Source organism: Polyodon spathula, chromosome 1 (assembly GCF_017654505.1).
Source record: "Polyodon spathula isolate WHYD16114869_AA chromosome 1, ASM1765450v1, whole genome shotgun sequence".
Lineage (NCBI taxonomy): Eukaryota > Metazoa > Chordata > Actinopteri > Acipenseriformes > Polyodontidae > Polyodon > Polyodon spathula.
Window position 1 is genome coordinate 77,512,638 of NC_054534.1, and position 17,919 is coordinate 77,530,556.

Below are 17,919 nucleotides of genomic sequence, written 5' to 3' on the forward strand. Positions count from 1 at the left end.
TGACTTCTAAAAAGTGAGATGCTTATGACGGCAAAGGTAACACAAACTATGTAAGGTTTTTGCATTCCTTTACCAACATCTCCTTCAGTCACAGCCTGATGCCATCAATATACCGACTTATTAACTTGTCTAGCACCATATAACACATTTATGAGACTGGCTGGAGGGGAGGGAGGAGGCATCAAGTACCACAGACAAGAGGAAGTTTGAGAACCATACAAAATATACATTTAAAAACAATCTGCTGCCATAATCACTACGGCTACAACAAGCATAGTACAATGGAGAGGAAATAATCATAAAAAATACAGCTGTTCTTCAAAGTACTCCCCATTTTTCTTTTTTTACTGACAAGACGAAATTCAAAAAGTCTTTTTCAGGTAACTGGTGAAGTTCTTTTACTTCTCCCTCTGAACACAAATTTGTGAGGTCTATAAAGGCAAGTGTTTTTTCCCCTGTATTTTCATTTTCTTGCTCTTTTAAAAACATTTCCTTAAATTCTTCTGTTATTGGTCTGAACCTCATTGTTTCCCAGTTCTTGTCATTGTTTGGTTAGATTGTCCATGTATTTATTTAGAATGTATTATTTCTTCTCCATTGTACTATGCTCATTGTAGCGACAGTGATGATGGTGGCGCTGATAATGGCAACAGTTTGTTTTTAAATAAAGCTGTAGGAACTTGTATATTATAGGAATATATGTTATTCAAGATAGCATTCTGTTTCCATGGCAACATACAATATAAGAAATTATAAGATGACAAATGAATACTCACCTTGCTGATGCTCTAGAGGGACCATACACCTTCATTCTATCAATTCCTCACACGGATCAAGAAAAACGGACACCCATTTTCAGTAGTTAACATCAGTTTAAATTTCTCAAAATTCTTTTGTAACTTCTCTTTAGGTTCTGTAATATAATATTTGTAGTGGAATTCCTCAATTGCGAACACCAAATGGAGTAAAATGACTTTTATTGTCTGCCTAGTAATTAGGAAAAGAACGACTCTGAATATCGTGAGGAGAGCTTTGCCATGAAGATTAAAAAAATTAACAAGAGAAAAGAATTAACTTCTTGTCGCACAAATCCTGAATGATCAGGCATTACTTGTTTGTGTTGTCATTGCCTTTCCAACACACACACTCACACACACACACATAAAAGTAAATAAAATAAAACTTTTACTAAGAACAAGTTTTACTACTTAAAAAACAGATATGCGTAACATCTAAAAGTTTTATTTAATTAAAATAGTCTACAGATTTATGTGGAAAATGTGGTACCATGGGGGGGTTACACTACAATACAATAAAACACAGTATGATCCTTAGACCTATATGAATATAAGATTGAGAACAATGGGATATGTAAAAATACATACGAGTTTCCTGAGCAGCTTCATGCACTGGCAGTTCTATAGGCAGAGTATCAGGCTGAGCATCCTAATGTTCCTGTACTCATTTGCCAGTCCCTATACCCTGCCTCTGGTTCGAGAAGCCAGTGACTGCTGGGCTGCAGCTGCAGTTGACGTGCAAATAGGCTAATGGTTACTATGAAACACATACAGCAACCCATATATGCTCCTATGGTACAATATACTACAAATATTAGTATAGGCCAATGGACTGCTGTGCCATGTGTGAAATACAGTCACAGGTCTCATTGTCTGGCGCTTGGACCCTGGTCATTGCTATTACAATTAAAATATTATTATTATTATTATTATTATTATTATTATTATTATTATTATTATTATTATTAATAATAATAATAATAATAATAATAATAGGCTAAAAGTTCAGTTAGTTATTCTAAACAACATGGATTTATACAAACATTAATAATAGGCTATACAGGAGGGTTACATTTGCAGCCTCTTGTGCATTCTTTCGTGTTTGTGTGTGTGTGTGTGTGTGTGTGTGTGTGTGTGTGTGTGTGTGTGTGTGTGTGTGTGTGTTTGCTGAGGAATAACGTGAGACATTCTTTTGCTGTTTCACGACGTGGTCGCGTGACAACGTCACACAGACATGACTGTAGAGTCAATTTTCAGGTGCATGCAAACCCAGCCACTGTCTACTAAGAACTTGAATCGTTAACTGGCAGTTTCATTGAAAAGCTTCAGCTGATTATGTATTTCACAATAACTATGTCATATAATTCAACACTACCTTTACAACCAAACTGAAAACAAAAATCCAATCATTCTTACTAAGCTATCAACAAAACCCTTGCCTAATACTGTCTGCTGGAAAAAAAAAAAGAAAATCAAATTTAGAATTCAGCAATAAGTAAGCAACAGACTACTTATACAATCCTCGCTTATTGCTGAATTCTAAATCTGACTACTTTTCTTGTTTTGGCTTAATTAATAAAACAGCCACGAGTCACACTGACTAAGACAAAGTGCAAATACACTTAACTCACTGATATTCATAACCCAGTTATGCTGCTGCCTTTGCAGTTTTTTAATGTGCAGTCTCTTTTGTTTCACAACAGCCAAACTGGATGATTAATTTACACAATTTTCTGAGGACTAGAATGATCAACATGACCCCAAATTAATTTAGTTCTGTTGTTTCAGTTGCTTCTGGTCCACTAGAGGATATGATGATCTTGTGCAGACCATTCTGCAATTAATTCTGGCTTGCTGAACAGAGGTATTATAACTTGGTTCTTGTCTACCTATTCTTTCTGATGGGTCTCCAGCAGGGATTTAGAGACTTCAAAACAGCTGTTACTGCAGCATTAAGTTTGAAACCTGACAGAATAATAAATTACGTAGCAGGCTGTGTCTAAAACTTCCATGGGCTTTACTGAAAAAACTAAGAATTCTGTGAGCGAGTACTGGTGATGAAGCTCTACATATGTATTTAGAATACAAAATACTCTCTCTAATCTAGACCCTTCTCCAAACTGACCTGTAATCAGAATCCCTTATCATAATGAAAGATGGACAGCAGCTGTAGAAACAAAACTTTAAACAGTGACCTGCATATTTATAGTATAGTGCAGGCAATCATTTGAAAGGTACCTAAAAAATGTCTACAAGCATATTAAAGTTAGAGAAAACTGATTTTTACACACTAGACAAAGTACTTCAATACTGTAAAGATTGCAATCAGTACTCAAAACAAATCACACATTTTAACTGGGTCCGGTCATTAACTGGTTTGAGTTTACTGTACCTCAGAACCCACAATGGGCCTATTTGGCCAGAATATAAAAAAACAATAATTTCTTTATCAGAGTGGGTGACCTGTTATAAAAAAAGGGGTGAATGAATTTCTCTTGTGTAGGTGAATAGCTATATGAAATTGAAGCATATGGACATTTCAGTTCTAGACTGCACTAAACAATTTGTAGTTTTAAAAACTGCCAACCATGGCTATAAAAAAAGAAAAACATTTTGAATTATAGATGTAACTGCTGCTCTGTGTCCAATACTATCAAACTACTTTCTTGTATTTTTAATAAACCATTCAGCTGCCTAGAAGTGATGTACTGCCGTTCAGCTCAATTATAAGAGGCAGTAATTGTTGGTTATTCTGTTGTTGTTTTATATTTTTTGTAGAAAATGATGGGCGGCAGCAGTCTATAAATTAGCTACCTTACGTGCCTTAGCCTACCCCATGTCATGTCTTTTGTACTGAACTAAATTAAGGTTAATTCATTTTTATTTTTTTGTTTTATCTATAATTCTTATTTAAGAGAAAACTTGGTAAAGCAATAATAGCATTATTATATAAGTAATACAAACATTGTAGAAATTCTCAAGTAGGCATATGTGTAATACACAAATCAAAATTATAGTTAAATAGATTTCTATTGGCCGTGTTTGTGACATCACAATTAGCGGAGTGTGTCGCACTGGTCACATGACTGACTTCTCCTGGTGTTATGTTGAACGTTTAGGTGAAAGAAAAGTCTTGTAGGTAAAACATGTCTTGTTACCAGAAAATCCTTAGTAGGAAGTTCCTTTGTTATTTACAGTTGCGTGAACACTATGTATGAAGGGATTTCTTCAGCACTCTACATAATAATGCTTACATAATGATCACTCTATTTTAAAGTTGAGTACTAAATTTTAATGATCATGTTTTGGTAAAAGACAAAAAAAGCGGAGGTGCACGGTCTTCCCTTCTCATTTATGGGCAGATTGCCCTGCATGCTTCAATAGTTTTATAATGAAAGTGATGACAATACACCCCATTCTTATTATGAAACACTTAGTTCAAGATATATTTATTTTTGATTGAAATGTTTATTGCTTCTTAACATAACCTTCATTTCATTATCACACTGCTGTAAGATTTGAGTTTGTTCTGCTCACGTCTACAGATGTAATTGAAAATTGAACATCAAGACAACACATTTACATGAGTTACATTTGCTCAGTCTATTCCTGTACTGTGGATGTTCAGCTTATAAAGCATCAAGATGCATAGACATCTCTAGTTGTGTATACCCAGGCGTCTGCTTTTCATATAAACAAATACAGGACAGACTTATGCATACAATACTAGTGTGATATACACCCTGATAGTTGGCTTTTTCTTTGAATATATATATATATATATATACACACACACACACACACACACACACACACACACACACACACACACACAGTTCTGTGCAAAAGTCTTAGGCAGGTGTGAAAAAATGCTGTAAAGTAAGAATGCTTTCAAAAATAGACATGTTAATAGTTTATATTTATCAATTAACAAAATGCAAAGTGAGTGAACAGAAGAAAAATCAACATCAAATCAATATTTGGTGTGACCACCCTTTGCCTTCAAAACAGCATCAATTCTTCTAGGTACACTTGCACACAGTTTTTGAAGGAACTCGGCAGGTAGGTTGGCCCAAACATACTAACCACAGTTCATCTGTGGATTTAGGCAGCCTCAGTTGCTTCTCTCTCGTCATGTAATCCCAGACAGACTCGATGATGTTGAGATCAGGGCTCTGTGGGGGCCATACCATCACTTCCAGGACTCCTTGTTTTTCTTTACTCTGAAGATAGTTCTTAATGACTTTCGCTGTATGTTTGGGGTCGTTGTCATGCTGCAGAATAAATTTGGGGCCAATCAGATGCCTTCCTGATGGTATTGCATGATGGATAAGTATCTGCCTGTACTTCTCAGCATTGAGAAGACCATTAATTTTGACCAAATCCCCAACTCCATTTGCAGAAATGCAGCCCCAAACTTGCAAGGAACCTCCACCATGCTTCACTGTTGCCTGCAGACACTCATTCGTATACCGCTCTCCAGCCCTTCAGCGAACAAATTGCCTTCTGCTACAGCCAAATATTTCAAATTTTGATTCATCAGTCCAGAGCACCTGCTGCCATTTTTCTGCACCCCAGTTCCTGTGTTTTCGTGCATAGTTGAGTCACTTGGCCTTGTTTCCACGTCGGAGGTATGGATTTTTGGCCGCAAGTCTTCCATGAAGGCCACTTCTGACCAGACTTCTCCGGACAGTAGATTGGTGTACCAGGGTCCCACTGTTTTCTGCCAATTCTGAACTGATGGCACTGCTGGACATCTTCCGATTGTGAAGGGAAGTAAGCATGATGTGTCTTTCATCTGCTGCAGTAAGTTTCCTTGGCCGACCACTGCGTCTACGGTCCTCAATCCCTGACTTTATGCAAGTGTACCTAGAAGAATTTATGCTGTTGTGAAGGCAAAGGGTGGTCACACCAAATATGGATTTGATGTAGATTTTTCTTCTGTTCACTCACTTTGCATTTTGTTAATTGATAAATATAAACTATTAACATGTCTATTTTTGAAAGCATTCTTACTTTACAGCATTTTTTCACACCTGCCTAAATCTTTTGCAAAGTACTGCACACACACACACACACATATATATATATATATATATATATATATATATATATATATATATATATATATATAATATGAAAAAATTTGGTTCTCTCCATATACTATTGAATCACTACCTTTTCAACAATGTTTGTTTTCTTTCTGTTTCATTCCTATAAGCATAACATGCCGGGATTGTTATGACAAGTGGATTGTACTGCCCTAACATAAGTTGAATTGAATCCGACAGAGTGAATGTTGATTTTAATACATAACTATAAAACCCCTAATCATAAAATATGTAGCAATTCTACATTAATTATTTGTCACATAATTTTACTAGTTTCTTTTAGTATTGCTCCATAAATTCCATGTTAATATTTTTGGGAAAACGCACATATATTTTTGGTGGACTGTCTTTATGTAAAGTCAGCAGAGTGGCATACATGGGTAAAGTTCAATATAATGACTGAGGATAATCAATGGCTTCATGTTACACCATATTCATAAAGCATGTAACCCAGTGACCTCATGATCTTTTGAAAATATATATATAAAAAAAAAATGCTGCTACTAGGTTAAATAATTATCAAGAAACAACATTGACATGCATTTATTTAAATCTTCATAACAAAAATGGTATAATCTTAGCACCTTACATGCATATTTTTTAAATAATATAAACTTTGTTTCAGCTGAGGTTACTGTTAAATAAAATATGTGTCACTTCATGAATGCCATTTTAAAATAAAGCCAACTAAATAAATTAATAACATTTTCCAATATTTCTAATGGGCACAGCTGCACAACTAACTACTGTATTAAATGTCAGCAGTGATTCATGTATGTTCTTCGTTTCATGACAGCCACAGAAACATTCCTTTGGAAAAGCTATAGGGTCCACAATGGAGTTTAGGTATGCTATAGCACTGCTGTAGCTACATTATAGGCTGAATGCAAGTTTTAGTGATATATTATAATTAGGGCTTCTGTTTTTCTATTTTTATTAAATTCATTTTTCGGTGCTTATTTTTAGCTAATCGAGATTTATGTAAATTGCTTTTTTTTGTGGCTTTTGCTTTTTATATTCAGCATGAAATTATTGTTTTCAGTTACTTTCCAAAATACTTGGCCAGTTTTTTCTGTCACAATATGTATAGGATCTCGATAGTACTTGCACACTTAAGCTGTTCACATTATTTCCTGTCTTCCACAACAAAATCATTATGGTCATGGACACATTTTTTCTGTTTTTTTTTGTGTGTAGTCATTTTTTTTATATTTCGACACAATTTGCAATTTTGTTTTTAATTCTCACTATTTAACTGTAATATAGCTTAAATCCTGCGAACAAGCCTTCTAATTGTAATCCTGTTTTAAATCTCACAAGAGAAGTCTCCAATAGAGGAATATGCTGGCTTTCAGTAGTTTGGGTGGGTTTAAGGTATTCAGAACAAATCAATGATAGGTACAAGTCAAGAAGGAGGGACAATGCCCAACTGCACTGGGAGAGGTATTTTTTTGTAGCAGTAGTTTTTTTTGATTGTTTGTTTAATGGGAATGGGGTGAAGTCAATGTGAATTGAGTTACCATTTCCAGTGTTTTCTGTTGTTTTCCAGTGCTTATTGGCTATATACCAATTTCATTTTTTTTTTGTATCGGGAGTGTTTTATCATTTTTATCTGTCAAAACAAAAAATCAGAAGCACTAATTATAATTGACTTGATCAGTATATTTCATTTTTTTTTTTTATTGCCTTGCATCATTATATACTGTGACATATTAATAAGATGGTAATGTGGGTATATTTATTAATACTATATTGTAAACATGATAAAGATGGGTAACAGTACAATACCTTTACTACATGTATAGTACACGAAAACAAGCCACAAGCAAGTTCCACTACTCTAAACCATTTCTAACAGCTTTCATACACTCAAGACTCAACTTTTACTTGTTCAGCAAGAAATATTAAAACAGAAAAACAGCAAGTTTAGTTCGAATAACGCAAAAATAAAATGTAGACCTACAAAGAACGACAATATAATAAATTGCATGCACAGAATATATGGTATAAAATAGGAAAGGTGGTGTCCATGGTTTTGGTGGATTTAGCTCCCAAGGATTCAGGTTTGAAATGTTCAGTTTCAATTTCAGGTGCTGCATTGTGCTATTTTCCTTTTTTTATCATGGGCTTTCTTGCATTGTTAAAGTCTACTGCACAGCACGTATCTTTCCTCATTATACGGTTCTTCATTCATCACTACACAACTGTTTAAGCTTCCTCTAAGCACTGATGCTGTCTCCTTGTGCTTTTTCCTGGTTTATCCACATGCATTGTCTACATTTTCCCTCCCAGAGAAACTCCAATAGAAGACAACCTGAAGTCACCTCTCAAATTGGGATGGAGCTTTTTTTTTAAAAAATTCAGAGCTTTTCCAGCAGCTGATAACTTGACACCAGTTGGATAAAAATATAGAATTTGCCTCCCAGTCTTGGTTTTGAAACTGTCACCCTGTGTCCTGATAATCCAATCTGTCTATATTTATCCAGCTGATTTTCCCCTCATTTGACAGCCAGCCAGCGACAAAAACATTTTCTTAACTGCTTTAATGATTTGTCTGGGAGTGCCCCCTCCTACAATTAGTTAATTCTGTTGCATTGGTTTGTTGACTAATGACCTTTCCTATTGAATTCCTGCTTTAGCATGGCTAGATCAATTTCGTCAACAGCTGCTTAATGTAAGAACATACTATTCAGTGACTGTTAATGCTTCGTGGACTAGAGTTGCCCTTTTATGCGCTACTCTGGGGCTCTGCTCATGCCAGAACCAATCCAATCACGTAACTCAGTCTGTTTAAAATGGTTTATATCCTGACATGACCTAAAAAAAAATGTTCTTGCTTAATTGTACAGTATATAGTCCCAGATGGGACTACATGTTGAGTGAAAGCAGCTGTTTTCATGCTATTTATAAGAGTACAGTTCTTATGTATGAAGACCAAAGTCAGTTATTGTGGATGTACATATAAAACAAGTTGTACTTGCTTTTACTGTGCTACACTTGATTATGTAGGATTACTTACGAGTTTGGGTGAATAAAAAGTATGACAGTGCACACGGAATGGTACTAAGGAGGAAAAAAAACCCATAGCACTTGACGTTACAATGACTGATAAAGAACAGTGTCAGAACAGACTTTCACAGACGAGTAGATAAAGGGGTGGACCAAGGTGCTTCAGATAGAAACACATTTTTGTTGGTTTTGTATACTAGAACACAGGGGCTACCTGAGTGCGTAAGCAAAAACCGGTGCATGAAAATCGAAGCTTGAAAAATGGCAGAGGGTACATTTTGGAACTTAAGGTATACTCACAATATCTCAGAATGAAGGCTGCAACTTGCAACAGTTGCTCATTGGTGCTTTCCTTTCACAGCAGTATTACAAGTTTATTGTATCATCTTTATCACAAGTAAATAGATTTTAGTTTTTATTCAAAGTATTTACTACAAACATTATCAGAAAATAAATATGGAAAAACTGACTGGCTTAGTGATTTAACTACAGTGTCTATAGTTAGTGTTTGCTGTTATGAGTGTTAAAATGTAAACGAAGAAAACAAAATAAATTTCCGATGCTGGACACATTCTTTTTTTTTTTTTTTTTGGTATTTTTCAATTAATGAATCGTTAAAAAACATGTAAATAAGAGTGTGTCACAAAGATGGCTATATTGGGTGACGACAGACCAGAAACAGGGACCAACACAGAATAGAACAGAGAGAGACGTGTTGTTTGGTGAAGCCGAGCGCTTAGTTGCGACCAGCATTTAATAAACAAATTAAAAGATTTAAATAAAAACAGCAAAAGGCACTTGAGGCCAAAATAAACAGAGAAAAAAAACAGACTAACACTTAAACAAACAGTGGACTAACAGACAAACATGTTGAGTCAAAACAGTTCTATTTACATTATTTTACTTTACTTTGTTTACTCTCCTTCTCCACACTCGTTCTCCACTCACCAAACACACAACCCTGAGTGAGTGACAACATGCTGCTTTTATGCAGCTGTACCGAGACTCGATTGTTAATCAATCATTCAATAGGAGTCTCGGTACAACCGCATGTGAATTAATAAAGTGCAATTCCCTGTGTTGGCATATTATTACATTTTACCTGCACGTGAAGTGCTCTGCAATCCTCGTGCCTAAATACAAATATACATTTTAAACACTTGTGCCTGTAACCCATATTATATCCTGTGTACCAACTACAATACACCAACATTAACATAATGCATACAACATGAAACACAAAAATATGCACAGGGGCAGGGCACACTGACACAGAGTGAATCAAATAAACACATATATCTTGACATTCCAAACAATCAGACACACATCTTCCTCGTTTTTGCTTTTAAAAGCAACATCCCAACCCACAAAACACCACAAACAGCAATTAAAAATGTTATATATATATATATACACACACACACACACACACACACACACACACACACACAGTTGCTTGCAAAAGTATTCAGACCCCTGACCAATTCTTTCATATTACTGAATTACAAATGGTACACTGAAATTCCGTTCTGTTCGATATTTTATTTTAAAACACTGAAACTCAAAATCAATTATTGTATGGTGACATTGGTTTTATGTTGGGAAATATTTTTAAGAAAAATAAAAAACTGAAATATCTTGCTTGCATAAGTAATCAACCCCCACACATTAATATTTGGTAGAGCCACCTTTCGCTGCAACAACAGCTTTAAGTCTTTTGGGGTAAGTATGTACCAGCTTTGTACACAGTGTCGGAGTGATTTTAGCCCATTTTTCTTGGCAGATTTGCTCCAGGTTGTTCAGGTTGGTTGGACGATGTTTGTGGACCGCAGATTCTCAATGGGATTGAGATCAGGACTTTGAATGGGCCACTGTAGGACATTCACCTTTTTGTTCTTGAGCCACTCCAATGTTGCTTTGGCCTTGTGCTTGGGATCATTGTCCTGCTGAAAGGTAAATTTCCTCCCAGGCTTCAGTTTTTTAGCAGACTGAAGCAGATTCTCTTGCAGTATTTTCCTGTATTTTGCTTCATCCATTCTTCCTTCAATTGTAAAAAGATGCCCAGTCCCTGCTGATGAGAAGCATACCAACAGCATGATGCTGCCACCACCATACTTCACTATAGGGATGATGTGTCTTGAGGCATGGGTAGTGTTAGGTTTGTGCCACACATAGCGCTTTGGCCAAAAAGCTCTATCTTGGTGTCATCTAATCACAAAACCTTTTCCCACATTGCGGCTGGGTCACTCTCATGCTTTCTGGCAAACTCCAGACATGCTTTCAGATGGTACTTTTGGAGTAACGGCTTCTTTCTTGCCACCCTCCTATACAGGCCAGTGTTATGCAGAGCTCTTGATATGGTTGACTGGTGCACCATTACTCCACTCCCAGCCACTGAACTCTGTAGCTCCTTCAAAGTGACTGTTGGCCTCTCCGTGGATTCTCTCACAAGTCTCCTTCTTGTTTAAGTGCTGAGTTTTGAGGGATGACCTTTTCTTGGCAGTGCCTGGGTGGTGTGATGCAGCTTCCACTTCCTGATTATTGATCCAACTGTGCTCACTGGGATATCCAAACACTTGGATATTATTTAATTAGTTTTTAATAAATAAAAAAATTTTTCCCAACATAAAACCAATGTCACCTTACAATAATTGATTCTGAGTTTCAATGTTTAAAAATAAAATATCAAACAGAACAAAATTTCAATGTACCATTTGTAATTCGGTAATATGAGAGAATTGGTCAGGGGTCTGAATACTTTTGCAAGCCACTCTGTGTGTGTGTGTGTGTGTGTGTGTGTGTGTGTGTGTGTGTGTGTGTGTATATATATATATATATATATATATATATATATATATATATATATATATATATATATATATACACAAATAAATAAATAATAATAATAATAATAACTTGAACTGCCAGGCAGTTTTGCAGCTTCCAGGTCAGTACCAGTTGGAAATTTTGGCAAATTGTAGCATTGCAGCAGAAGTGTCAGCTTTATGGAGCAGTTTCAATTCAGAATACTGCATTAGTTAATTTTCACATGACGCTTTATAACTTTAAACACCATAGTAACCACGGCCCTATCTACACCCTAAGGAGTTACAAGCTAGAATTATACATTTAACTTTGAGAGGTCAGGGTTCCTAACCCTTAGCGATTCACTTATTCAGGTCCAATTTATTTTCACACGCACTGTTTAGAAGTTTTTTTTTTCACAGTAAAACAGGTTTAAAAGTCACTGCACATCAGCAGGACACTCAACACTGCATCTCCAATCAAGCCCCACTCCTTACTCACTGTATGTATCACATAACTCTTCATAGTAGTGCATACTGATAAATCCTCTCCTGATCACTCGTTTTATAACCAAACTCCTCAATAATGCGATCCAAGTCATTACTGTATTACTATAAAATATTGTAAAACTCTGCAAATGTCTGTGACATTCTTTGAGCGCTGGATGCAGCTATCGTGTTTTTTTATGTCCGTGTTAGCTCTGTGTATTGCTCAGATTCGCCCCTTTTTTTTTGGCTTCTCTCAGCTCCTATCGGACTCACTCGATCATTGAAAGGTTTTCTCTGCTTTTTCTGGAGGAAAAAAATGACTAGAGACCTGTGCTTGACGCCTTTTTGATGACACTGGATGGGTAAGGGAAAATTGTAATGTCGGGCCTGGTAAGACATATGACCGCAAAGGGCTAAATGTGTTGTATAGTAACCATAAGCCTATGTGCACTGTGAGTTAAAAGCTAGTTTTACATTTACATTTGAGGTCAAAGATCACATGCAAGATGACTTTTTGGATTCAGCATATTTGGCTTCTTATTTGTGTTCTATAGTAGCCATTAACCTATATACACTCTGTAAGGAGTTATAAGTTAGTTTTACATTTTATCTTAAGGAGAGATCGCAGGCAAAGTATTTTTTTTTGGATAGGGCATATACAGTTTCCTATATGTGTTCCATAGTAACTATTAACCTAGCTGCACTTTGTAAAGAGTTATAAGCTAGTTTTACATTTGACCGAAAATTTTTAAAGGTTTTTAAAGAAATGCATCAGGTGGCCATCTTGCTTTATGCACAAACATCATTTTTTAAAAAGGAATGATGCTTGTCAACTTTGGAATTAAATCAACTAAACCATGTTCAAGTGAAGCGATTTTAAATTTAAGAACGAAACGAAGGTCTGGCTACCATCTTGTTTTACGAAAGAGCACCATTTTGCCATATTTGAATTCTATTGTCCCCAGAATGACGCTTACTAAGTTAAGAGTTAGCTGGTTAAATGGTTTGCAAATTGAAGCAGTTTGATGTTGGCCGCCAGGAGTATGTTTACGTCCGAAATTTAAAACTGCCTCAGTTGAAAAATGATTTACTTGACTAACTCTATACTTCACAAGCATCATCCTTGACAGTGTAGCAACACAACTGAATTTTAAGAAACTGGTGTTAAACCGAAATGGCCGTGTGACGCATTTCTTCTTGAAACCTCTCAAAATGTTCTTCTTTGGCACCGTTGAAGTGATTGATCTGACCCTTGGCAGATATTAGCAGCATCAAAACCTGCTTGCATAGCAGAAGTTGCTGTGATACAATTCAATAGTAAAATGGCTGCCGCAAATTTCAACAAAATGCGCCCTTAACTGCAGACTGCTTTTATTTGAAAACCGTCTGACCAACAGACTCCAAACTTGGTAGGCATCGTTCCGGTGACAACAGAATACAAATATGTTAAAATGGTTATGTTTCATGAAACAATATGGCTGCCACTCCTACATTTTCTTCTTATATTTAAAACTGCTTCAGTTTAAAAATGGTTCACTTGATTAACTCCAAACTTGTGTCGGTAAAACTTACATTTTCAAAACTGGCATTTGTGCGTTAAACAAGATGGCCGTCTGATGAAAACTTTCAAAATCATCTTCTGAGGAACTGTTGAAGTTGCTGATTTTAAACTTGGCATATTGAGAACTAAACACTCTTAGACGGGTACTGATACTGAGGCTTGGGAGCTGTAAAACTGTCTGGCAGTTCTAGTTGTTATTATTATTATTATTATTATTATTATTATTATTATTATTATTATGCAGGCAGACAAAGCCATCCATCTTATTATTTGCTGTTTGAGACTGGCGAAAAAAAACGGTCTTATAATGTGTAACCAGTGGGCATTGGGTTAAAACCCCTTCCCTAGAACCATCATGCAAATGTGGCTGGAGCCTTAAGATAATTATTGAATTAAATTAGGTAATTAAAGTCTCCAGCCACAGAATATAAAAAAGACACATTCCAGGATTAGGAGGAGGAGTGTGTCAGAGACGAGACGTAATTTTAAACAGAGAAATAATAATTGCTAAAGATGGTGGTTTATTAACCAGCATGATTGTTGTTACTGTTTGCATGTTTTTTGGCCAACGTGCCCTTTTGTTTTCTTTTTTGTTTAAAATTTTTGTTTATTATTATTTTTTAAATATACGGCTACAGTCGTTTCAGCTATACCATTTTTGGTTTGTGTAACTTCTTCCTGATTGATGATGTCACCACACCTGCACACTGCAACCACTCTGCTACAATTCTATCCGCACTGTATGAGGACTTATTAGCCAGTTTTGTATGTTGATGCTGTCATCGAACACGGCTGCCAAGTTTTTTATTGTAGCAACTTCCCTTGAACAACCTTTAGAAGCAGAGGTTCTCAAACTAGAGGTCGCTACCCCTTGGGGGGCCATGAGGTTATTACATGGGGGTCGCCAGTACATGCACGAAACAGAGCACAGATACTAGAAAAATATATAAATCTAGCTTTTTAACAAATAACATCACACACTCCTTTTCTACGCAATGTAGTGTATTTACTTAGAAAATGCACTGTAAACGTATAATGCAGCGATTGTTGTTTCTAAACCAAAAAATATTTGTATAAGTTATCAATACTTTACCGACGGTGGAGATTGTAGTGTCACTTTTGCTTGGCAGTGATACTGCCAAAAAGCTTACTATGCTTTCTTTTTTTAATGATACTGTGAAACAGGATATGCAAGATGTCTGAAGAAATCACAGACCAAGTTGTGCACGAAATTAAACATTTTGATTTGGTATGTTCAGCCTGCAACTTGACGAAACTATCAATGTTATTAACTGCGTGCAATTGACAGCCTTCGTACGGTATGTTAATGCTGGGAATATTAAGGATGAATTATTTTTCTGAACAATTTGAAACAACCACAAAAGCGCAGGACTTTTTCAATAAGGTGAATGCCTTTCTTGAAAGTAGTGGTATTAAGTCGAAAAAATCTTTGGTGTATTTACTGACGGTGCTCCAGTCATGATGGGTGCGTGGTCTGGCTTTCAGCAGAAGGTCAGATGCATATCACCTAATGTGACTGTCACTCATTGTGGAATACATCGATAAGTCCTAACAGCAAAGACAAGAATGTGCCTTAATGCTGTGATGGATGTTGTAATACAAGTGGTCAACTTCATTAAAACACATGCTTTGAATAGTCGTCTCTTTCAAGAGCTCAGCAACAAAATGGGTGGTGAATACAAAGTTCTGCTTTACTACACTCAAGTTTGATGGCTTTTTAAAGTGCATTTTTGTACTTCAAGAAGATATGCAGAGCTGAACAAAAAGTTCAGTGACAAGAAACAGCTTCTTTGCTTTGCATATGTGGTGGATATATTTGATAGCCTTAATGACCTTAATATGTTGCTTCAGGGAAAATGTTCAACTTTAACAGACCTGACTAATAAAATCAGAGCCTTCCAGATGAAGTTGAATCTGTGGCTCAGTAAGCTGGACATAGATTGACACAGTATGTTTCCGACACTTTCCTCATTCAGCGACGAGTTTACGAAGAGTTCTCACACTACTTTTCAGTGCTACCAGAAGCACTTCATTACCTGGTGAAGAACCCTTTCATTGTGATGGCTGAGCAGTTACCTACTGGAACAGTTTATCGACATGATCAATGATGGTGTTCAGTTGCAAGTGAATACCCCCTGGTGGCTGAAATGGCCCTGAGGGTCCTTCTGCCGTTTCCCACTACCTATGAATGCGAGAGTGGATTTTCCTGCCTTCTCACAATAAACACAAAATCCCAAAACCAGCTTGATGTGAAGGATGACATCAGATGTGCCCTTTCTAACACAGCGCCAAGAATACAACTTCTTGTGTCAAAGAAACAGCATCATCCATCCCACTGACTGCTTGCTGCTTATGGTGAGTAATAACTATTTTAAAATTACTGTCTTAACTATTTTAAAATTACTGTCTTAACTATTTTAAAATTACTGTCTTAACTATTTTAAAATGAACTTTTCTGCGTATAACAATAATTTGATTTAAAAAAAAAAGTGTGTCTTACTTTAAAAGCGATGAGAAAAGATACACTAATTGTAAAAAAAAACCTGGGGTTATAAATGTAGCATTTAAAATGGTGTTAAAAATAAAACAATTATTTTTAAATTTTCATAAGGGGGTCGCACTCAAAGACTTGCTGTGTGAAAGGGGTAACCAATACAAAAAGTTTGAGAACCACTGCTTTAAAGACAACCACACTAGGATCACGTGTGCCAATTTTTGGTTCAATCGGAATAGCAATTTCAAAAGATGAAGGTTTTTGTAGGTAGTTTTGTATGCTGATGATGTCATCCAATATGACCGCCACATTTTTTATTGTAGCAACTTCCCTTTAACACCCTTTAAAGACAACCACACTACGATCATATGTGCGTTGGGTTTGTTTCAATTGGACTAGCGGGTTGGGAGAAGATCTTTGTAGTTTGTGATTATGACGTCTGTACCGTGCGATTTTGACGTTATGCAGCATGGCTGCCATACCACACAACCTATCAGCTTCTTACGAACAACAATCAATCTTGGACTACCCCTCTACAACTATACCAACTTTCAGCACTCTGCAATAAGTTGTTTTCGAAATAAGAATTTTTACATTTAGGCAAAATATTTTTTTTCAATCAAATATGGCGTCCAAACTATGTGACTTATGACAAATTCTTTAGCATTTTCCATCTTCCCATAAGCATCTACCAACCTACTGAATCAGGTGAGTTTTCGAGCAACTCTGGCGGAAAGAAAAATAATAATAATACAAATAATCCCAGCCAAAACAATAGGCTTCCCAGCCCTATGGGCCTGGAAACATAATAATCCCAGCAATAACAACAAAAATATGACCAAAAATCTTCACTAATATACAATTGAACAAGAACTGTTGAGTATATATTTTCGTTTCATACAGTATTCAGTGGTAGTGTTTATATCTGATAGTGAAAAAGAAATAAATACCAAGATAAAGAAAGAAATAAATGTCTATGTATTCATTTATTTCAATATTTATTAGTGTATTTATTTATGTTTTATTTTTACCAAATATATAGGCTATTGTGACAGACAGCAAGTGAATCCAAGTCATAAATTTCCTTTCCGACCTGTGAGGTCACTGTACAACAGGAACAGTGTGCCCCGGACTGGATGGGTCGGCAATTCATTCCAGGGAAAGTTGGAAGTCAGCCACCCAGAAAGAGGGCAAGGTCACAATACCAGGAGTCATTGTCTTAATGCAGTTGCTGATGTGGCAATCATGGATTGGAGGAAAAGCGATTGCACTCGCTACCGATGGGGGCATGACTGAAGGTATATCAGGGGATGTGGTGAAGTGATCTGTTCCTTTGTTATGGTTACGAAAGGACCTGTAAAGGAGAACTGTGAAATAACCATGAGTGCTTCGTGCTGTCTTGTCAGTCTCAATAACTGTTATATTTGTAATTTGTAGACGGCTAAAATATCCGGGAGCTGTCGCTAAAAGCCAGCACCAACCCCGGATCTCACTGCACTGCTGTTTCATCACTATTGTATAATTCACCACTTGTACTAGGAGCACTAACTTTGGAATTGTGATCGTGTATGTGTATAAAGTGTGTGTTATTATTATAAGTATTACTTTGGGACTGAACCCCAGGGTTTTGACT

The 17,919-nt window shown here is 36.2% G+C and overlaps 1 protein-coding gene across 1 annotated transcript in view; it reads right to left on the reverse strand.

Moving 5' to 3' along the window:
• LOC121322774 (bifunctional heparan sulfate N-deacetylase/N-sulfotransferase 4-like) overlaps positions 1 to 17,919 on the reverse strand; it is an 84,573-nt gene that overhangs the window by 18,733 nt on the left and 47,921 nt on the right. The gene's annotated exons all lie outside the window — the stretch shown is intronic.